This window comes from Erpetoichthys calabaricus, chromosome 16 (genome assembly GCF_900747795.2).
Source record: "Erpetoichthys calabaricus chromosome 16, fErpCal1.3, whole genome shotgun sequence".
Classification (NCBI taxonomy): domain Eukaryota; kingdom Metazoa; phylum Chordata; class Cladistia; order Polypteriformes; family Polypteridae; genus Erpetoichthys; species Erpetoichthys calabaricus.
The window spans coordinates 38,267,617-38,292,213 of NC_041409.2; the positions used below are offsets into that span (position 1 = coordinate 38,267,617).

General features: G+C 40.3%; 1 protein-coding gene across 1 annotated transcript in view; it reads right to left on the reverse strand.

Annotated features, from left to right (window-relative positions):
• Positions 1-22,233, reverse strand: part of tmem121aa (transmembrane protein 121Aa) — a 374,667-nt gene extending 352,434 nt beyond the window's left edge. The window contains exon 1 of the mRNA XM_051920085.1: positions 21,938-22,233. The gene's annotated coding sequence lies outside the window, so the exon portion shown is untranslated. The remainder of the gene's footprint in view (positions 1-21,937) is intronic.
• Between the last annotated feature and the right edge of the window lie 2,364 nt (positions 22,234-24,597).

Genomic DNA, 24,597 nt, shown 5'->3' on the forward strand with positions numbered 1-24,597 from the left:
ACAGTGAGAGTGAGGAGATAAGATCAGACCGAAGCACTTCACAGAACAACTGGCAGGCTTGGGTTTCTTCGGAAATGTCAACACTCATGGATTTAAGAATAGTTGAAGTTTCACCAGATGCTAAATGTTACACACTGAGCCAGAAGCTGAAAGAGGGCAGTGTAATGATTGCAATTAATTCACATACCGGACTGAGCATTTCTCTTGGTCCATGTTTATGCTGATGAGGCTCTCCTCTGTGTTAGTTTGAGCCATTTTCAGGTGCAAGAACAAAAAAGCACAAAGGCAAGCTGACGTGGCTAATGTCTTCATGTGGATGTTTGTTAGTAACCACAGAGCTGACATGACATCTCGTAACCAAGGTAACCATCAAGCTGATACCTGACAATTAAGCTCATCATGTATGCAACATACAAACATGGCAGATTAATTACAATGGTGAGAAGGACTTGACATCTTTATTTACCCCAAACCTGTACAATTAATCCTTGAATGTTGCTTAGGACCAGCAGTGCACATCACCTTCATAAATCAAGAATATTATTTCTGTCATGTGGGCAGAGAGAAGGTAGCCTAATGAACAATGAATCAGTCCTGAAATGATGAGGTCGGTGCTTCACGTCACAAACTATTTCAGAGATGTGTGTCTCCTACATCTGCTCAACACCAGAGATTTGGCTCTGCCGTCCTCTAAACACAATATGAGGGGGTCCCAAAAAATGACTCAAAAAATGAGTCAGCAGCACAGGAGTATGGTAAAGCTCTTGAATATGCCACTACGTATCGTATGCCTACAGACTGGTCAATCAGTCCGCCGAGTGACAGTGTTCTGAGCTGATTGAGTGTGCATTTCTGGCGTTTATTCTACAGCAGGTCACTTGGGTGATTTTTCTTTTCCACACCACCACTTCAGGTTGTCAATAGACAATGACGATCGTGGTTTATGACATTGACAGACCTGTTCATAAGGAGTTTGCTCACTGTTTTGTTAATTTTGTTAATCAGTGATATTACATCAAACTGCTAAAGCGTCTAAGGAAAAAAATCAGGAAAAAAAAAAAGTCCAAAGAAGCAACACACACAAAACTGGCATTCTTCACCAGGACAGCACACAGTGCCTCTGCACTATTTTTTAAGTAAAATCCTACAGAAGGCAGTCATTATGCAGCTAAATGGCCACCTCAATAAACATGCTATTCTTGATAAGTTTCAGTCGGGTTTCAGAACAAATCACAGTACAGAAACTGCACTCGTTAAAGTAGTAAATGACTTGTGGGTAAATGCAGACAGAGGCCATTTATCTGTTCTCATCCTCTTAGATTTGAGTGCCGCATTTGATACCATTGATCACAATATTCTTAGAAATTGCCTTAGTCAATGGGTGGGCCTCTCTGGCAGGGTCTTAAATTGGTTTGAGTCTTACCTGGCAGGTAGAAAATTCTTTGTTAGTTGTGGTAATTATACTTCAAAGACCCATGATATTCTACATGGTGTTCCACAAGGCTCTATCCTGGGTCCGCTGCTCTTTTCTGTTTACATGCTTCCGTTAGGTCAGATTATCTCGGGGCATAATATGAGCTACCACAGCTATGCTGATGACACGCAACTATATTTATCAATAGCGCCTGATGACTCTGACTGTCTTGGTTCACTGACACAATGTCTTATTTGTGTTTCTGAATGGATGAGTAGAAATTTTCTCAAACTAAATAAGGAGAAAACAGAAATGTTAGTGATTGGCAAAAATGGATATTATGAGGTTATTAGAAATAAATTTGATCAATTAGGATTAAATGTCGAGGTAAAGAATTTAGGGGTAATTATTGACTCTGACCTGAATTTTAAATCACATATTAATCAGATCACTAGGACAGCATTTTTTCACTTAAGAAATATAGCAAAAGTTAGACCTCTTCTAACATTGAAAGATGCGGAGAAATTAGTTCACGCTTTTGTTTTCAATCGACAAGATTACTGTAACACACTCCTCTCAGGACCTCCCAAAAAAGACATTAATAGATTGCAACAAGTGCAGAATGCAGCTGCCAGAATCTTAACTAGAAAAAGAAAATCTGAGCACATCTCTCCAGTTTTGATGTCACTAAACTGGTTATCTGTGTCATTTAGAATTGACTTTAAAATACTGCTTATGGTTTACAAAGCCTTAAATGATCCTATATTTCAGAATGTCTTTCACTACAAATCGTAACCTTAGATCTTCAAATGGATGTCTGCTTATAGTTTCAAGAGCTAAACTCAAAAGAAGTGGTGAGGTGGCCTTCTGCTGTTATTCACCTAAAATCTGGAATAGCTTGCCAATAGAAATTCTCCAGGCTAATACAGTGGGGGATTTTAAAAAACTGCTGAAAACACATTACTTTAACATGGCTTTCTCATAGCTTCATTTTAGTTTAATCCTGATATTCTGCATATGCATTTAATTATCTTCTTTTTTTGTGGCTCCGAAATCTGTACTAACCCCTACTTTCTCTGCTGTTTTTTTTCCGGTTTTCTGTGTTGGCGACCTGTGCCACCACCACCTGATCAAAGCACCGTGATGTCCCTGCATTGATGGATTATAGGTCAGAAGTCCACATGACCGTCATCATCAAGTTCTTCCATGTGAAACCCAAAAACCATGAGGACTGATTGAGGTCATTTACAGTATGTTAGGTAAAATGCCTAAAGGGGGCTTGGCAGTCTCGTGGCTTCAGAACCCCTGCAGATTTTATTTTTTTCTCCAGCTGTCTGGGTTTTTTTTTATGTTTTTTCTGTCCTCCCTGGACATCAGACCTTACTTTTATTTTATGTTAATTAGTGTTCCCTTATTTTAATTCTTATTTGTTTTGTCTTTTTTCTCTTTCTTCATCCTGTAAAGCACTTTGAGCTACATCATTTGTATGAAAATGTGCTATAGAAATGAATGTTGCTGTTGCACACTCCACATTAACAAACTAAAAAACAATGTGCTTGATATTTCACATCTCCTGTATTTGCCAGATCTCAATCCATGAGACTTCATTTTTTACCCTGAAATTAAAACAAAATGAATGGAGATGATTTGCTACCATGGAAGCAATCCAGGAAAAAATACAGTAGGCTCAGTAAGGCTGACACGGCAACAAAGATGAGTGCAAGATGTCTTGAAGGTGACTAAAAGGAGATTGCTCTATGTTTTGTAATAAGGTTTGTTTTAACAATTTTGAAAATCTTTCTGTACACCTCCCTCGTACATTAGGTTCCTACTTAACCCCCATAGCATTTGGATCTACTAACCGCATACACTGGGTCCCACCTCCTGAAAAATGGCATACATTTTACTTATCTACATGCCCAGCGCCCAATGTATGGTTGCATGTTCCAGTCAATGCCATACATTTGTCTCCTACACCCATCTTACATCTTGTGTTTGGCTCCACTACCCAAGAGTAGCTTGTCCCAGAATTACCCCTACCATCAACTGCAAGGCAGTGTTAATTACTGTATATACTCATGTATAAGACAGGTCTACAAACCCGAAAAATTGATCATAAAATCGACTTATACACCCGTTCAAAAATGCGACACTTAAATTATTTTTTTTTACATCTTCTCAGACACATTGAATTTTGTTGCAGCAGCGCAGTTACCAATTTCTTTTGCCACTACAACAATGTTTATTTTAAAACCAGCTTCATATTTTCTTCTGATCGAACGCTCCATCATAGATAAGGGATGCTCTTATGATAAAAGGTGTACGAGGGTGTGAGATACAAAAAACACAAATCAGTGCAAACGTCGCTTCAGAATAGTTCGGGTATTACCATGTGGTCGTGTAGGCACAATACATAGAAAACAAAGACAGTGTGTGTGGCGATGCAGATTCGCTCCATGCTCCCATCTTTCATTTCTGACTTCTGGGAGCTCTTGAACCCAACACCGTTGGTAATGTCACCGAGATGAGCTGATAAATGAGGACAATTCTCAAATGAAGCCAGGGGATAGTGCAATCAGTGCCAAGATGCTTTTATTAAAACAAACAGTTGTGTCCAAACAGAAAGTGCAGTGCTCCACAGTTCCAATAAATAAATCCATAAAAACAGTGAAAAGTTAGGATAAAAACAGTAAATAAATCCGTTAAAATCCGAGGTTAAAATCAGAAGTTAAAATGCAGTCTCTCTCATCACGATCTCAGCACACCTCCATCTCTCATTCTCTCCAGCTCACCCATTGCTCCCGTAGCCTGCGGAGACCCAACAGCAATGAGCTCCTTTCTGCCGACCTCCGTCTTGGCTGCCTCCAGGCATCCGTCTGAGGTCAGCTCTCCTCCCTTTTTCCTTCACGTTCACGTAGTCGCTCCTCAGATCCATCGGGAGGACACCTGCCTTGCTCACCCTACTCCATCCGAACATTCACTGGAGTGCTACAGACAAATGCTCCTTTGCGGGGCCCCAGCTTGTGCTGTCTCCTCCCTCCAGGTAGCCAGATCGTACGTTCCAAGACTGCTTTTCCTGTCCTCTAACCTCCTTTTTTTCCTCTGTCTCTGTCCTTTTCTTTGATCACGATCCATCCCTCCTTTCCTGGTGCCGACCCGTACGTATACACCTCTGTCTCCGTGGGCACAGTGCCTTAAGCACACTCCGCAGGAAGCCAACGAAGCAATTGTTGTACACGTGCAGATGCGACTCGCTCCAACTACCTAAATTAACTCCCCGCGGTCATGCAATCGCAACCACGGAGAGCGACACGGCTCTATGGATTTAAAACCTGGCCCCATTTTTTTTTTTTTGCAGCCGTGTACCCACAATACAGTGTGCTCTGTGGTTACTCTCTCAGGTGGGCGTTAGCATATCATAATCTCTTGGACCAATAGCATGAGTTTTCCACATTTGACTGAAACGACCAACATTATAAAATATGGGAAATTATACGGTAAAATCAAGCCCCGACTTATCCACGGAAGAATTTAAACGCGAGTATATACTTTAAATGGTACGCATCTGCCTCACTGCTCTATTAAAGTATCTTCCATTTCTTGTTTCTTACAATTTACTTGACTAGAAATTCTCACCTCTTCATTTTTAAACACATTTCACCTTTATTTTATAATTCTTATGCCGTTTCATCTAGTTCTCAACATACTTGCCTGCTCCTTTTGATGTGAATATTACCAATCTGGTCGACATAATATGTTTTTTTTTTTCTTTCTAGGTGATTGAGTCACTATTTCAAATACTCTACATACTAAAATACATTTTTTTAATTAAACACATTTGAGATATTTCTAAACACATGCATCACATGTAAAGAATTATAGCAATTCATCACTCACTGATATAAAAAATCAAAAATACAATCAATCAAATAAATCACCAGCTCACTGATCTTAAACAACACTTAAAACTTACACAGAGAGCTAACAACAGGCCCAGTTCATTGGGCTTCTCCATACTGATCAGATCAAGAGGAGTCAACCAGAAACACTGGCAGGTGCCTGATGTTGAGATGGAAAGGAGCGAATGTGGTGCAGCAACCAGGAAATGCTCTAAAAATATTAATAATAATTTATTTATATAGTGTCTTTCTACAGAAGGTATGAAAAATAACAGAGTCTATTGACAGATAGATATCAAGACAGATATCAGATATCAAGAACAACAAACAAGTTCACAAATTCACAAAATGAGAATGTGAAAGTTAAAGAACGTTTGCAAAAACTCCTAACACAACCTTGTGTTAAATTCCCCTAACAGGCGGTGACAAAGATGTTCATTTTAAAGATAATCCAATACATGGATTCCCAAAGCCATTTTCCACCATCTTATATAGGTTTGTCCCAAAGATAATATATATATTGTGATGTAACGGGCTGCATTGTCACTTTCTTCAGCTGATCCAGTTATGGAGAAAATACACTTTCACTCAGAAAGAAGTCAGAGAAATGCTGATCAGCTGTGCTAACACCCAAGTCTCATATCTCACAGTAATAAAAAACCTTTCTAAGCAACTGATTGTCAAATACAAGCAGTTCTTCCCTAGGTTGGGGTTCTTGTATCTTGCAGACCACTCGATGGGCTTGTGGCCCCACCCCATGCATCTTGACAGGTCTGAAAATGATGCCTTTGAATTCTTTGAATTCCAGATTAACAGAAATGGAGTCAAGCATCTCTTGAAGTTTATTAAGTTTGCTGTTTGCATTTTAAAGACTCCAAAATTGTTTCTACAAGTTCAAGAATGAACTGTGATTAAACTTTTGCTTATGCAATTCTATCACCCAATATGTGACAAGTAGTGCCACATCGGTTGTTTCACAAATGGATCAGCAATAATATTATGCTCAACAAGTCCTTCTTCCCCCTGATCCTGAAGAAAACTTGCATCCCCGATAAGTGACAAGGAGATATGTTACAAAAACTGACTCCTGCAGATGACCCAGAGTGTTTACAATTTACTTTTGAGCAAAGCACCAGGATGATGTGCTGGGAAGGAGATGACATCTTAGCCAGGTTGCAAACTGGAGATGCACAGAAAGCTACATGTAATATTCCCCTCAACAGGATGGATGATTATGATTTTATGAAGCAGCAAATTCTCCTACTAACCTCTGCCAGTTCTGTATCCATCATAAACTTCAAGTCTAGCCCATTTATCCTCATTGTCGATTAAGGGCTCAGGATTTTGTGAATCTCATTCAGAGCTGGATTTACAATGAACCTGTACAATAACTCATAGAGAAGCTTGCTGTGGATAAGATGCTAGATGGAATAAGTAAAAAGCTGTTTGAAGAGATTTTTGGTCTTTTATGGATTTAGTTAGAAGACTGGAAGGGACACAATCCACTTGAGAAGAGGAGGGCTATCCTAGACTGACATCAAGTCTCGTCCTCAAAGGCCTAAATCACTCCCTCTGTTACGGGCAGAACCACTGGCACAGTGGTGCTTTGCGTGTCTCAAACAGAATTGTCATTAAATAACTGAACAATGCCGTAGGGGAAGGTATGACGAGATTGGCTGCACTCCTGTTTTCTAGAGCCGGTTCAGTTATAAAGAAAACACACTTTCACTTAGACAAAAGTCAGAGAAATCCTGGACCAGCCATCCTCACGCCCAAGTCTCGTATCTCATGGTAATAAACACCTTTCTAAGTGATTGGTTGACTAATTCAAGCAGTTTAAACCCAGCCTGGGGTTTTTGTATCAAGCAGACCTCTCACCGAGCTTGTGGCCGCATCCCTCTGCTTTTATTTGATATTTTGTTTTGTATTTATTACTTGTGTAACTATTAATTTTGTTATTTCTGTCTGTACATGTATTATTTAGATGTTGAGTCCAAAGGGGACGGGGCCTCCTGACACTGCAAAGGACTCATGCTTTCTTGGCTTCCTTTGTGATTCTTCTAAGATTTGTGCTTTTCTTTCAAGAATATTGGATTTTTGATTTGTTAATTTTTGGAAATGTAGTGTATCAATGTTGCTTTTTGTTGAAAACTGATGTATTCCCTCAAATTTTTTAGCAAATATTTGAATTTTGTTAGACCTTTGTTCCATTTAAATTACTAAATCTAAAATAAATGTATTCAATAAGGCTTTGCTATTTTGGGCTACATTTTTTTTACAGTTTCCCTGACCCCTTCAGGCAAGAGGAGTTTTTGAAGTTTGTAGATCTGAAATCATAATACTTTCAGGACCACTTCTTCGCATAAGTAAGCAGATGTGGTTTTCATGTCCTATTGAACAGAATGGAAATCCAAGGTTCAGAGTTAGAATTTTCACTTAAACATCTAACAAAGTCAAATATCTAAGTTGGCAAATTTTGATAAAACAATGCTAACCAAACTCTTTATGTTGCCCTTTCAGTTAACACAATATAATGGGCCTGGGCCGATAGGTAATATTTTATTAGCAATGGACGATTGATTACTTACACTGATGATGATTTGAACCACGTGCTTAATACCCAGGCAAGTGGATTCCGATTAATTATACCAGACAACAAGGCTGTAAACACACTTTAAATACTTCTTTAGCAGGAAAATACAAATCCGATTACATTTTCCCTAGAAAGATGCAAACTAGCAAACTGACAACCACCACTATTGTGAGGTTCAACGTAGTAGGCGTGCTACTGTGTATGCTTTACATTTTTACTGATAATGAAGGTCCGTGGGAGAAGTGATGTATTATTAAGCAAAGACAAGAGAGACAGAGAATGTACTATAAATGCTGCAATTGTGAGAGCTCCAGTCAAAGCCGGAACTTTACTGTGATCAATCTGGATGTGCGAATCAAGACTTGCGAGATAAAATCTTGCTCGGATTGTTCAATAAACGCTCACATTTTTCTATATTTGTGAAAGACTGCAACTTCTCATGCCTCTGAGAAGACATGAGATTTTGAACATAAATACCCATCAAAAATCACGTCGCAGCAGGCGTTATGGTGGATGTCTGCTGGTTTTTGGAATTAATAAGCCCTCTGTGAGCCAATGCATTTGGAAATATAATCAGTTCATTTCGAGCCATACATCAGGCTTCCATGATGGAAACAACTCTGTGTGGCCGAGCAAGCAGTGGTTCATGTATTCCCATCACTCACCCAAAAGGAATTTGTTAGAGGTTACTACAATCAAAAGGGATGACACTTAATTTTACACCAGCCTGTAACTCTCTATTTTCTGTACAGAGTGGAGTTTTGGAGGAGATTTTTAAAACAACACTTCAGAAAGAATGAATAAAGCAAACATAATGTATTCACATAAATAATATGAAACAGCTATGGTACCATTATGGTGTACAACTCCCACTACCAATAATTAACAGCTGCTGAGACTAGTCTTAAGCGGTAAACATGAGTAGTCTGCTGAATTGTGTATCCACATATGCAAGTTCGACATTTGTGAATCTTCTGCAACAACAACCTAACTGCTAAGTCAACAAAAAATTTCGGTTAAATCACTTGACTTGCCAGGAACATCTGCTTTGAAGCCAAAGTGTTGCCATATAGACGAGGGTGACTGCTTCTTAGCGGTGCTCTTCAGTTTTGAATGAAGCATTTTTGGACCTTGTCACAGTGCATGGCTGTTAATAATGATGACACCCTGTGGCCAAACTGGAAATGATAGTAACTGCAAAACAACAAGTTGGCTTACTAAGCTGAAATGGTGATGCCCCCTTTCATTTGAACCCCTGGCTAAAATATACCATTTTGGTTTAGGTTTATGAATTTTCTTCTCATGAAATGAATTACAAATATCAGTGACTTCCAAATCCAGTAAAGATGGCTGGAAGTTCTTTCACAGTGAGCATTAGTATGAAACATTAAGTGGCAGGAAACCTACAGAAAGGATGTGAAATGCCCCGATTTCAAATTTGTGTGAACATTCCACAGTTTTTATCTGGAAGTAAACCAACATGTTAAGTAGAGATATCAGATAAATATCGATCCATGTATAACTTCAGCAAAGTGGGTAAATATGATGAATTATAAATGATTTTCAAGTCTGTGTAGCAGAATCTCAATGAACGCAAGCCAACATCCTCTCCAAGAGAAGGGGGGCTGGGTGGATTCAAGTATGAAAGACTAAAGCTGTGCTTCAGAATTAACTAAAAGCCACAAACAAGGACACTCCATGCCTGGATTGAAGGTCACAGAGTTTAAAATGGATGTGCACTTGAGAGGGGGTCACACACAGGTAAATAAGCTGACCAGTCAGAAATGTCCAAAAGCACTGCATGAGAAGTTCAAACACTTCATTTTTCCTTCTCTGATTCATCCATTGCTAAAGAAAATGGGAGGTTTTTAAATATTGTTAACCCAAAACCGTATGAGCTGCTGTGATTTTTACAAAATATGTCTTCTGATGCAGGTCACATGATTGGCAATGGTACAGTATCTGGCAACGGTAAACAATACGCTGATGCTCATCCACTAAACATCCATGGAGACTGCAATATAAATGAATAAACAACAAATTTAAAAAAAAATCCAAAAACTAAAGAAAAAAAATGAAGTAAGACAGGAGGTCACCCTTTATACCCCATCACTATCCAAGACTGATGGATACTCTCGGTTAGTGTGCAAATTAAAGCTCTAATTGTTTAAGAAATTTAGCTACAGTTTTAGATTCCCAAGTTCTGGTCAGCGATTCAATTTATGATGACAGGTCGGTATGACTTTCAGTTTTGTTCTGTGAGCCCAGGCTATGTCCTCTCATGCATATTTGCTTATTTTCACAAGTTACATATATACCAGCTGTGCTACCCATCTAAGATGGCTTAAAACTGAAGTAAAGTCGGTCCTTGTGATTCATGGATTTACAATTCATAGATCCGCCTATTTGCAGGTTTGTCATTGATAATTAAATGGAAATTATTTTTGTGAGATTTTGTACGCCGTCTTTCCAGGAAGAAACTGTTAAAAATATTTTGGTAAAAACATGTACTCATTTTGTACATTTTAACCAGATGATTGGGCATTTCGATTATGCAATACAATACAATACAATACAGTTTATTTTTGTATAGCCCAAAATCATACAGGAAGTGCCGCAATGGGCTTTAACAGGCCCTGCCTCTTGACAGCCCCCCAGCCTTGACTCTCTAAGAAGACAAGGAAAAACTCCCAAAAAAAACCTAGTAGGGAAAAATGGAAGAAACCTTGGGAAAGGCAGTTCAGAGAGAGACCCCTTTCCAGGTAGATTGGGCGTGCAGTGGGTGTCAAAAGAAGGGGGTCAATACAATACAGTACAGTACACAGAACAATTTCTCAATATAGTAAGAAATAAAAAAAAAAATATATAAATTTTAGAAGTACAGAGCAGAATTTAACAGTAGATGATATATCCCATAATAAGATTTGTATTTGTATAGAGTCCTGGAGACCTCATCCTTCAAGCTGCCTCCCCCATTTGGCCATTCCACAGCTGAAACAGTGCTGGGCCAGCCAATCCGATGAAAGGACCCCTCTCTCCCACGATTCCTGCGATCCTCCATCTGGGATGACTTTTCCTTAGGCAGGCAAAACAACTTGGCAGGTGGGCCGTGGCACCAAGTGCCACATTTGAGTACCGATACAATACAAGTTAAGTGAGAATTTGTTTTCTTTTTCCCACAGTTGTTTTTCACATACAGTAGCTTGCTGTTGTCTAAACTCAGTCACTGGTGGGAACTTGAGTTTGAATATTCAAGACGTCCTTTTCTCTACTTGGCCACCATTACAAACTACATGGAGTAAGCAGCATTTTTAAAAATATATTGCTTTTATCTGGAATATTTCTTTAAGGAGTCAACAGTATTCCAAGAAAAAAAGAGCAGAAAATCAGAAAAGGTTTTGCTGAAGCTACGCCAGCAGCACAAAGACTCTTTATGTTACTGTTGTAGTACAGTATACAGCACAGTAATTTTTTTGTGTGTTTTATATACGAGGGACTTTCAAAAAGTTTCCGCACTTTTATATTTTCGCTGGAAATGGCGAAGGCAGGAGGAGCAGTAATTGAGCATTGAAAACTTGCTACGACGCTGGGAAAACTGCATTGCAAAGGTAGGTGACTATGTAGCAAAGTGATGTCAATTGTTTTTGAAATTCTTAATAAACAGTTTAAAAAAAAGTGCAGTAACTTTTTGAACGTCCCTCGTATATATATAATTCAACTGTATTGTCTAAAATTTGCAAAATAATTGACTATGTTATTAGAAAGTCTTGTGGACAACAGTGCAGTATTAGCAGATGGGGGTGGTTCCAAAATGTATTTGCACATATTTTGTGTTCATGACGGTCCATAACCCCCCCTGTGAATCACAAAGGATAACTAATTAACATAGGCCTCATGTTTTTTATTCAATTTTATTTGATTCTGTTTAGTCCAGTGTAAAAATACACACCTGATTCTTTTCCCTGTTTTCACTGCTTGTCAAACTGACCACTCTTACAGTCAAAAAGGTTTTGCTGGGAATATGTGGTGATGGTGGTAACTACCACATTGGCCTGGTCAGGTGACTCTAGCCTAATAGTGTTGGGAATTTGGTTTCCCAGCATGTGCTTCGATTTATTGTTACTTTCACTCATCCGTTGCCCACAGTAAGAAATTATGGGTTATTAACATTACAGCTATAAACTTCGTTCATGTGGCCTAAGCAAAAGCAAGAAAGTCACTAGCACTCTGCTATTGCCAGCGTATAACATCAGACAAAAGAAGAGACCGCCAAAAACAATCTTTTTTTACCCTTGATATTATTATTATCATTTTGATTTTTTTTTAACTTGTTTACATTTTTCTTCCTCCCTCCTAGTAAACTGACAGACACACTCTGATACGCAGACACGGATGGTCAGGCAGTATTGAGGCTGAACCTTAAGTGGTTTTTGTACAGTGCTGATTTCTAAAGCACCCAAAGATTAGCTCCTGTCTATTCAAATATGTGAATCACCATTTCAAATTTATAGTCGATGTTTCTTGGGCCTGAATCAGGTCAACATGGACCCTGTTAGTATCGTGCTATCGCTGAACACCAGAGATTCAATTAGGATTCTAGTCAATGTGCACCAGGGCCAGCCTGTTTCCTATCACACCATCTAGAGAGGGGCTGCTCAGTGCTGTCTTGGCTTGAAGACGCTCAAAGATGAACCAGGGTCTGGTTGGCTTTTATATCAATGACAGGAAAGTGAACAGGAATGGACAGAATCACAAAACAAGACAGCAGACACTACAGGGACAAGTCAGGGATCAGATGAATCCACTCTTCACTTACAATTAAACATGAGTGGGGTGGGTATCGAAAATTTTGGCACCTCAAACGAAACATCAGTACATCCAGTGCTCCAAGGAAAATCGCACACAAATGAACTTGGACTGTGGAAAATTAAAGAAGCGCTCTGATGATGAAATAGGGACACATCACAAAAGCCCAGAGTCCAATCAACAACCCAAAGAACATAAGTATGGCGACTCTCCAACAGCCAAAAACTTGATGGTCCAAGCTAGTGTCACTAAGACCATAAACACCCTTTGATGGTGTCGAGGTGGCATCCATACTGATCACAGGCTTTAAAAGGCCGATCTGCTTTGGTGCTCACAGCACTTAATCACAGAAAAAAATGTCACGGAAAGCTATTGTCCTTTCTACTCCCTGACAATGCCCCAGTGAAAGTCACTTCATTAGCAGCTAAACACGTTTGAAAAAACTTTCTAGAAAAATGTAATTTCGCGTACAATGCCTGCAGCTGGAAAATGGTCAGAATATTTCCCCAGAATTTGACCAAGCATTGCCTGCTGTGTTCACAATTTATGAATTGGGATGAGCACTTGAGACAAAAAGCAGAGATAGGGAAGGCTGGCTGTGAAGAACTTCCAAAGTGTTGGCTTACCATCCGCGGTGTATTAATGATCAAGGTTGCCAAAAAGGCAGTGAGCATGCAAGAGAACTTCACGTATGACTTGGTTACTGGCTCACTTCCCCCTCTGCACACCTCACACATTATTCAGGAACGTGGGAGTATTTTGGCACTGCCAGGTGACAGAAGTGCATTAAACAGTCGGAGACCACTTAATGTTTTATACTACTACACACAGCAGTGTGTGACATGCAGTCTCTGATGTTGAAATACTAAAAGCTGCAGGGCACATTCACTGAACATCACCCACCATCTGCTCTGTTTAACTGCACAAAACCCACAGAAAACATGAAGAGTGGTTGAATGGGGCTTCTCACTAGCAGAGGCAGCCCCACTGCTGGGGCTATTGACAGCAGTAAATATCTGGCACTGCCATGAGCAGCAGCAGAAGAAAACACAAAAGCAGCTTTTCCCTCACCTGTTCACACATCTGAGTCTGCAGTTACAAAGTCAGCTTCTACCATTGGTGTTTCTTTGATAGGATGACAGGGGGCTTGAGGTTGTCCTAGAGACAAAAGACACAAGACCTGTCCAGGAGGAACATGGACTTTAGGGCAAAGGCCAGCAATACACAAGGGGAACACACAATCCCTTAACAGATAATGGGCAGGTGGAAAACTGAAAACAAATTTCTAAAGGGTGGCTAAACACTGCACCACTGGGCTGCCACAAGAACAAACTTCTACATATCTACGATGAAGGTCCTCCCATATCTACCTACACATCTGTCTGTTTTACAGCACTTATCCTATCTCCATCTACCTTTCTATCTACAGTATGTTGTATTGTGTACTTCACATCAGTCATACGGCACTTTTGATATCTGTTCACCAACCTATCTATCATATATAGTGCCTTTAATCTGTCTCTTTTTATATAGTCTCTTTCATAGATTCTATTTAGTAGATCCCCTTATATCTATTTTATAGTACCATTATTATCTCTCCATCTATCCTATAGTGTCTTTCTTATCTATGTATCTATCCAATACACACTGCCTTCTTTTTAAATACGTGTATTATATGGTGTCTTTCATATATAGTTAATTTCACCAATCTGTTCATAGAGTGCCTTTCATATCTGTCTCTACTGAGAGATACTGCTCAAATAAGATCAAATCCCGATAATAATAATTCTTTCCATTTATGTAGGAACCCCCTCACAGTAGATTATTTAAATTGAGTCATCTATTTAGTTATTGGTATTATTTATTATTATTATTATTATGCATCATTACAAATGTATAATTCTATTAAGGATTTTTGAATTTATAAAGTCATGTATTGCTTTTGTTACTTTATATTCGTCTCAAGGCACAGTCATAGAAGTTGAGCATTTCACTGAATACTGTGCTGTATGTATAATTTGTATGTCTCTCTATTATAAAAAAAAAAAGCTTGCGACGATACAAGACTTTTTCCTGCGACGAGACGTGATCTTTGGAAGAGAGACAGAGAGACACTTTCATGTCAAGCGAGACGGACAAGTCACGTCATACTTACAACCTTTGGAAGCAAGTCCCGTGATACACATGCAGAGCAGTTTAGAGATAATGGAAGCAGGAAAATTTCTTGACAGCCCCCCAGCCTTGACTCTCTAAGAAGACAAGGAAAAACTCCCAAAAAAAACCCTAGTAGGGAAAAAAATGGAAGAAACTTTGAGAAAGGCAGTTCAAAATGAGACCCCTTTCCAGGTAGGCCGGGCATACAGTGGGTATCAAAGAGAAGGGGGTCAATACAATACAATACACAGAACAGAACACAAGTAATCCTCAATACAATATAAGAGTAAAATAAAAATATTACAAGTACAAATCAGAATTTAACAGTAGATGATATCACATCATAAGATTTGGATTTGTTTAGATTTCTGGAGACCTCGGCCATCAAGCTGCCTCCCCCAATTGGCCATTCCACAGCTAGGATAGTGCTGGGCCAGCAAATCCGATGAAAGGACCCCTCTACCCGCCGATGCCTGTGATCCCCCATTATATAATGCCTTCCACATCTATATTTATACACTGAAGTGTAACTCATATCTACCTACATATTTGTTTGTTATACAGCACCTTCCCTAGATAATGCCATGTCCCTCCACCTATTATACTGTATATAGTGCCTTTCACACATTTTCTTACTTTATATAGAGCTTTTCACATCCCATTTACTGCCCTTTATCTGTTTATGTTATATAGTCCCTTTCGTATTTATGCTATGACTTATACAATATAATGACTCTATATAATATAATGCTTTTAATATCTATCTATCTATCTATCTATCTATCTATCTATCTATCTATCTATCTATCTATCTATCTATCTATCTATCTATCTATCTATCTATCATCATGCCTTTAAAAGCCATTGATCTGTGCCTTTTAGGTAATTTGTGATAAATTACCTGATAGAGCGACCATGGGGGTGTGTGTGAGGGTGCCTGGTGGGTGCCGATCCTCCTGTATGGCCTGGCCCTGCCTTGTGCCCTGTGCTGTCTGGGTAGAATTCAGCTGCCTGTACTTCTCAAGTGTATAATGTGAGTTTGAAAATGGATGGGCAAACTCTGTCTACCTGTCGTATAGTGCCTCTCATATGTATCTGTCTGTTACATGGAGAATTTAATGTATCTGTCAGTGTCTTAGTTATGAAAGACAATGAGCAAATTTATCTATCTACCTGTCCATCTGTCTGTGATATAGTGCCTTTTATACTGACTGACAGTTTGTCTGCCTGTCAGTCTGTCTCTCTTATCTATCTATCTATCTATCTATCTATCTATCTATCTATCTATCTATCTATCTATCTATCTATCTATCTATCTATCTATCTATCTATCTATCTATCTATCTATCTATCATATACTTCCTTTTATATCTATTTATCTTTCTAATATACCCAGGGGTTGGTGGCAGAATTGGAACTCCAGCCACCATAAATAAGCCTCCAACTGTTCTATTCCATCTGAACTAGTGTGATGCTGAGGTGTCACCCATTGCCTGGCTGCACTCGGGTCCTAATCTGAGGACCTGAGATAGTGGGTGCGGCAATGCACTGTATCAGCGTGTGCTCCTAACCCTGTACTGCACCATGCCTTTTAAATCTGTACATTATATAGCGCCCTTCATCTGTCTTTATTTTATACAGAGTCATTCTATTACATAGTTGCTTTCATAACTGCCAACCTATTTGTCAATTATTCAGCACTGTTGCTGTAACGCCTTTTATAGCTCTCTATCATATATAGTGCCTTTAACTTGCCATACAGTGCTTTTCCTATCTTATTTGTCCATCATGTAGAGTGCCTTTCATATCGTTATATCTGTAATACAGTGCCTTTCATAGCAATCTATTTCATATGTTATCTCATTTTTATGATCCTTCAGCTGTTTTTTTTTATCTAGATCCTTTTTTATTTCTCTCTCTGTATTCCATTACATGTTAGCCATGTCCTTTTTCATATTAGCTGGATTTCTCTTTTCTTTTTCCCCATCTTTGCTGTTATCTCAGACGCTCACACAGATTCAAAGCTGCATCTATTAGATTCTTAATGGACTCCATTTACCCAATGGCTTCTAATCTCTTTTTTTCGTATTCTGTGTCTTTTTATTTACTGGCCTAATTGCTGCATTTTTGTTTTTTAAACCAGACCTTTTAAAGCACAGTTTGATGGTGAACTTGATAAAGGCAGCGCTGAGAATCGAAATGAGATGAATTTGAACAGGGTATCTGCGCGGGATGGCATGACAGCTGATACACCCTTTGTGCTCCTCTTAAATGTTTGCATTCAGGTACAGCACAACACTTTGAGTCTGCTGTAGATCACAAGGAGACATGCCCCTTTTGTACTGACCACTAAGGGGCCCAGCCACAGGCCACACCCAAGGTGACATCATCACATCAGTCAAGACAGGTCATATAAATGGGGCCATCAGCACCAATGTGGGTGAATGTGTGATGTGACAGTGGACATGGCTGCTCTGCAGCAGTGTCAGTGCCAGATGGTCCTGGTGACAAGAAATGCTAGCGACAGAAGGAGAGACAATCTGAAGGAGCGATCAGAGAAACTGACTAGCAGTATATGAAGGAGCCAAGGAGAAGGCACAGTGTACTAAAAAGAGAGAAATACACAAAACATCCAGGAGACACAACAACCCGTACCACAATGGAAACAGCTTGTTTTGTCTGGTCTGGCCATGTCAACTTCCATCTAATGGCAGCCATGTGAGGAAAGCAGCGGCAAGTATGAAAAGTCAATGGCAGTGGTCTTGGCAGTGATTTCCAGGCATATACTAGATGTCCTGACACAGGAATATCTGAAAGTGTCCGCTGACTGGCTGTGTCTCTAGAAAACTCTGTTTACATGACAAACAGTCAAATCCAATCCAAGTCAACACCTACAACAATGAAGTGTTTCGAGAGGCTAGTGAAGAATTCCTTAAGCGCTTCACTGCCCAAAGTCCTAGATCCATTACAGTCTGCATATTGCTTACCTAGATCTAGAGATGATGCCATCTCCTTGTTCCTACATACAGTACTAGCCCATCTGGACAACAAGAGAGGGAATTATGTGAGAATACGATTTAGAGACTATCGCTGTGCATTTAACACAATAAACCCCTCTAAGCTCATCAACAGGATCTAGGACCTGCATTTGAGCACATCATTGTGCAACTAAATTTCTAACTTCCTGACAGGCTGACCCCAGGTAGTTTGAATAGGAGGCCACATTTTATCACTCTCAACACAGGGGCTCCACAGGGCTGTGTTCTGAGTCCTCTGCTGTATTCCTTCTACAGATATGACTGCATGGCTGCACATGACTCGAACATCATTGTCAAGTTTGCTGATGACACAGCTGCAATGGGCCTGATATCTAAGAACAATGAGCAGGACAACCTGGATGAAGTGGAGACTCTGTCACACCTGTGACAGGACAACAGCCTATTGCTGAATGTCAGCAAGACTTTGTGGACTTTGAAACAAAACAGCAGAGGCACTACCACCCCCCTCAGTATTAACAACACTCAGGTGGAAAGGGGGAACAGTTACAGATACCTCAGTGTCCACACCACAGACCTGGCCCAAACACATCAACACCTTAGAAAAGAAAGCATTGCAACATCTATACCACTTCAGGGATTTCACACTGCTCTCCCACCTACTAAACAACTTTTACACATCCACCACTGAAAGTATCCTGACAAGAAGTATTACTACCCGGTTTGGGAACAGCAGAGAGTGGAGTGGTCATCTGAGGACATGACTTGAAGTCCGCTGTCAAGCTTGGGGGACATCTACATCACATAATGTCGGACCAGGGCAAAGAAAATCATCCATGACACCAGCCACCCCATCCACAGTCAGGTTGTCCTCACAGGTGGCACAGTGGTAGTGCTGCTGCTTTGCAGTAAGGAGACTGTGGAAGATTGTGGGTTCGCTTCCCGGGTTCCTCCCTGTGTGGATAGTGCTTTGAGTACTGAGACAAGTGCTATATAAATGTAATGAATTATTATTAATTATTAGGTAAACAGTACCGCTGTCTGATGACCATGAGAGACACTAAGAAGGAGCTTCTCTCCACAGTCCATCTGTATCCTAAACATGGACAGTGTCTATGACTACGTAATGCCCTAGTGTCATTTCTCTTACATGAAGGTATTTATAGCATTAATATAATACTATCTCTGTACACATTGATATTTATGGATGTTTACCATAAATGCTGAAAGACGTCTGTTTGGACAGCAGTAAGGGTTAAACGGATGGGCAGGCTCAGTGCAGGCCAGGCCAATCGACACAACATCAGGCAGGCATGAGCAATAGCACTGAGCAAGGAGGGGGGGAGCACAGATGAGAAAGGTGGAAGGCACTATATAAATGACAGACAGAGGTGAGAGGCACTTTATAAATGACAGACAGATGGGGTGAAAGGATTTAAATGATAAATAGAGATTAAAGGTGCTATATAAATGACACAAACAGAGGTAAAAGACACTATATAAACAACAAGGACAGACAGAGGTAAGAGGCACTGTATAAATGACATAGACAGATGTGAAAGGCTTTAAATAAATTATAGATAGAAAGGCACTATATAAATGACAAAGACAGACAGAGGTTGAAAGCACTATATAAATGACAGGCAGATAGAGGTGAAATGCCTGATATAAATGACAGATCAACGGCTATTAAAGGCATGATGATAGATAGATAGATAGATAGATAGATAGATAGATAGATAGATAGATAGATAGATAGATAGATAGATAGATAGATAGATAGATAGATAGATAGATAGATAGATAGATAGATAGATAAGAGAGACAGACTGACAGGCAGACAAACTGTCAGTCAGTATAAAAGGCACTATATCACAGACAGATGGACAGGTAGATAGATAAATTTGCTCATTGTCTTTCATAACTAAGACACTGACAGATACATTAAATTCTCCATGTAACAGACAGATACATATGAGAGGCACTATACGACAGGTAGACAGAGTTTGCCCATCCATTTTCAAACTCACATTATACACTTGAGAAGTACAGGCAGCTGAATTCTACCCAGACAGCACAGGGCACAAGGCAGGGCCAGGCCATACAGGAGGATCGGCACCCACCAGGCACCCTCACACACACCCCCATGGTCGCTCTATCAGGTAATTTATCACAAATTACCTAAAAGGCACAGCTTTGAAAAGTAGGAGCAAACCCCGAGTTGCAAGTACATCTACAGACATCATGAGAGCCTTTCCATTAATTTTTAATGATGCTCTTAAGGCTTCTCCAAGTGTTAAAACTTACTAAATGGTAACTTAACATGCCTTTATTCTAAAATCAAGGTAGAGCCAGATGGCAGAGCTGCTGAAATAAGAAAAATCAAACTCTGGTCTGCACAGACCTCTGGAAAATGTAAACCTTGAGAAAAAATCTAAATTAATCTGATGGAGGCTCAGTGGCCAGCCCAGCCCAGGAATTTGTAATGAACAGACAGTCAAGCAGCTGCTAAATTGAGCCACGTCTGAAAATCCAAGACTGAAATGTGGAGGAGTGTTTGAAATGAGGGGTAACTCATGCAGGTGAGCACAGCTACAAACATGAAGAGCCAATAAAAGTCAGATGAGAACTGCAGATCTTGGAAAGCCTGGGCTTAAATGATAACAAATGGATATTGAGAATTCAATTAACTGTTTGCTTGGTTTAAAACAGTAATAATAATAATGGGCCAGAGAATAAAGAAACTAAGAGGAAAACAGCAAAGCCCTCTCATACCAGGATAAGAGCCGAGGGCACTGCACACAGCCAACACACTGCAGGCTGCCATTCTCCAGAAGTTAAGACAATGTGCCCGTAGCTATGGAAACATTATTTCTGCACATATGCATTTTCCTCCATACTGTCCTTAAACTGAAACAAGTCCTTTTTCTCTTCAGAAATAAAGTTAAACAGACTCCATGAGGACATTGGGCAGTGCTGAAGTGCCAAGGACTGCAGAACAGACAAACTGAGACACGTTCCAAATGATTAAGGTGCCAGTTTTGAAGAAGGAACAGAAAAAGACAAATGCTAAAAATAGACGTCCATCGCCACATGCTGACTACAATAGTCTGTGATTACAGGTGAACTTCGAGCATGCTGCTCATATGAGGCTCTAAGCAGGCCTATTACAACAAAAAAATACATTGAATACACCATGATGATCAACGGGCAAACACTGCACAGGCTTCTTTTACATAAAACGAAACTGCCCATAGTTCTAATGCTCAAAGAATGTTTGCTATTAATTCTCAACAAGTACCATTATAAGATCATTTTCAAGGCTGCAGGAGCAGACATGCCCATCTAAAAATAATAGAAAGTGTAAGACAGTGTCATTCCAAGACAGCTTGTCAGGGGCATCTCCTCCAGTCCTCCGATGTATGTAAGGGTCAGCGGCCGGGGTTAGCAGTCTATGCAAGCTTGCCAGGCTCACCATGGGATTCCCCCCAGCAATGTCAGCTTGTTAGCAGCTCTTGCACATTATAGGCCCCTCCACTGGCCACATGGAGGTCGAAGCATTCTTACCCTGACCCAGTTACATTAAGTAATTGCAATATTTATCTACGTAATAAAACGGAAGGTATTATTTAAAAAAAAACTTCTGCCTTGTTTTCCTGCTAAAATCACAGGCTCTCGATTGCAAAGTAAGAAAACAAAAGCTCCGGTAACTTCGGTGGAATCAACATACCAACGACCACCGTGCGATCATCTCCCACATTTAAACGAAATTGCGTAACAGCTGAATCCCGAACACCCCAGCCCAACACACACACTCACTGCCCCCGTTTACATCTCTAACAGACGTCAGCACTCACGCGGTGTCGGGGGGCTACGAGCGGAGTTTGGAGGCTGAGGCTCATTTCGCTAATTGCAGCTGCCCTCCGATCGCTCCACACCCCCAACCCCCCCGCCGGTTGCCTGACTCGGCGCTCTCGCTCGCCGGGCTAACGTGCAGCATACTACCACCCCCTTGTTCCGAGTGCACAGCGGCATTTTAAAGCGCAGCTCCCTGGCGCTCGCACTCCCATCTTACCTGATGGAGGACCGCTGTCCGTGGTGCTGAATTCCGCCGCCTCACAGCTTTAACTTGGGTGATGTCTTACAATCCCAGACTCTGAATCTTCGCAAACCCGGGCTGGTGAAAGCAAAGGCGTCTGCACGTCGTGTCCGTAGTTTTCCCCCGTAAAGCGGACGGGTGAGTGGACACGAGCCAATCCAGCCGTGCGCCGGTGTACCCAATGCGGCGTATTCCCTTTGGTCGCCGGCGCGGTGTTCCGAAGCTGCTCGCTGACAGTGTTAGTTAACTTCTGTGAACGTCTCCGGCAGCCCTCGCTCTCCCGCTCGCTCTCTCTCTCTCTTTCTCCCCCCCTCCACGACTCTCAGCTGCTCCCCTCCTCCCTTTTTCAGAAGAAGGCATAATTTATTGGCAATTTGCTTATGTAGAGAGACTGTCAGATTGGGACTCCGCTCTCCACAGCTGTACGCTCTTTCTGTTTTCCTTCCGAATCCGCGAGCACATTCACCCTCTGCATTCCGTCGGGGGGATTGTAGTGTAGAAAAAGGACGTGAAGGGGAGTGGGGGAAGGGAGTGGGGCTTTCGAGGTGTAGGTGGCAGGGTCACTTGATGGAGATGAGGCTGGCGAAACTGCTGAGCAAAATGGATTTACGGTGAGCTGGAAAAGGTATATGAGCCCGAATAAAATTCGGCTCAATGAAAAGCGCTGGCCCCGTAAGTCCTGCGGAGCCGCGCGCGCTGGCGTTGTGCCAGCGGCCAGAAGGCTCAAGCTGAGCGAGGAAGCTCGCGAATGTGCCCGGCGTAAACTCGGACAGGACAGTGAAAGTTGCACTGTAGGAGGTGAGCTGGGGAGGACTGTAACCACTAATATGGGACGCGCACCTTACATATATATATATATATATATATATACAAGCTATCACACAATATGACTGACAGGCACTAAAATATAAGACACACACATAGACAGGTAAAAATGAAAGGCGCTATATGAGACAGACAGTCAAATACAGGCAGACAGACAGCTATACAAGACATGTACAATATAAGAGATACATAGAAACAGGTAAAAAGACACGTTAAACAGAAGGGTAAGAAAAACATTGCATGGAAGATATACTGGCAGACTGGTAAATATGCGATAATAAGAAGGATATGAAAGGCGCTATATGAGATAGACCATCAAACATTGGCAGTCAGAAACACACAGATAAAAAGAAAAGGTACGATATAACAGGTCGACAGGTAAATATGAAACGCACAAAAGACAGATGGGTTTGACAGACACTATAGATAAGATACAAAGGCAGACACGTACATATAAAGGGTACTATATAAGAGATACACAGGCAGACAGCTAATATCAAAGGCACTATATGACAGACAGCCAAAAACTGACAGATTGATGGAGAGGCAGACAGGCAGGAAATTTACTATATAAAAGATAAGTGGGCAGGTAGAAAAACATGAAAGGTATTATAGATATGTATGTATATATAAAGGCACTATGTAACTTAGATAGCCAAATACAGAGAAGACATAAAATACAGATAGAGAGATCAATAGACAGACTGAGAGGAAAGTCATAGTAATACACAGGCAAGCAAATATGATTGGCATTATATACACAAAAGGCACTATATAAGTGGGTTCGCTTCCTGGTTCCTCCCTGTGTGGATAGCGCTTTGAGTACTGAGAAAAGCGCTATATAAATGTAATGAATTATTATTATTATTATTATAAAATAGATGCACAGAGATATTAAATGTACCTTATAAAAGATCCACAGGCTGACAGGCACATATGAAAGGCACTATATGAGATAGACTGCCAAAAACTTACTAACAGAAAGATGGCAAAGTTAATATACAAGAGATAGATGGTCAAGTAGGAAAAAAAATACAGATATGAAAGGCACTATATAACATAGATAGCCAAACACAGACAAGACAGAAAGAAAGACCAATCAAAACACAGACTGATAGGAAAGTCATGATATATGAAAATATGAATGGTTCCATAGACTTGAAAGGCACTATATGAGGTAGATACACAGACAGACTGAGAGAAAGATAGGCAGATAGGCACTATACATGGTGGACAGACAAGCAGTGAGACCGACAGAGGCAGATCATTATAAAAGTCATTATGTAATAGGTAGACAGATATGAAAGGGTTTAAAGATAAATATGAAAGGCACTATAGGAGACAATCAGACAAAAATTAAAGGCACTATATGTGAGAGAGAGAGAAAGATGGACAGACAGACATAATGGCCATTATATAAGAGATACACAAGCAGATAAAATATAAAAAGGTGTTATAAAGGTTAGACAGACTGACAGTTAGATAGACAGACCAAGTGATCGATGGATATAAAATGTATTATGTGACAGAGAGATATTAAGAGCACTATATAACAGACATGAAAGGCACTATATATGAGACAGACATATTGATAAATATTAGTTAGACAGACAGAGAGGCAGGCTGATGGACATATAGGAAGAACACTATATGATAGATAGGTTATAAAAAGCACCACACAATAGAGAGATGGGTTGTGAAAGGCACTATATAAGGCAGATACAGTATATAGTGGTTTATTAGCTTTATTTATTATGATGAATCACAGGGTGTAATTATTGAAAATGCAACTGTTTAATTGCATTATGCTG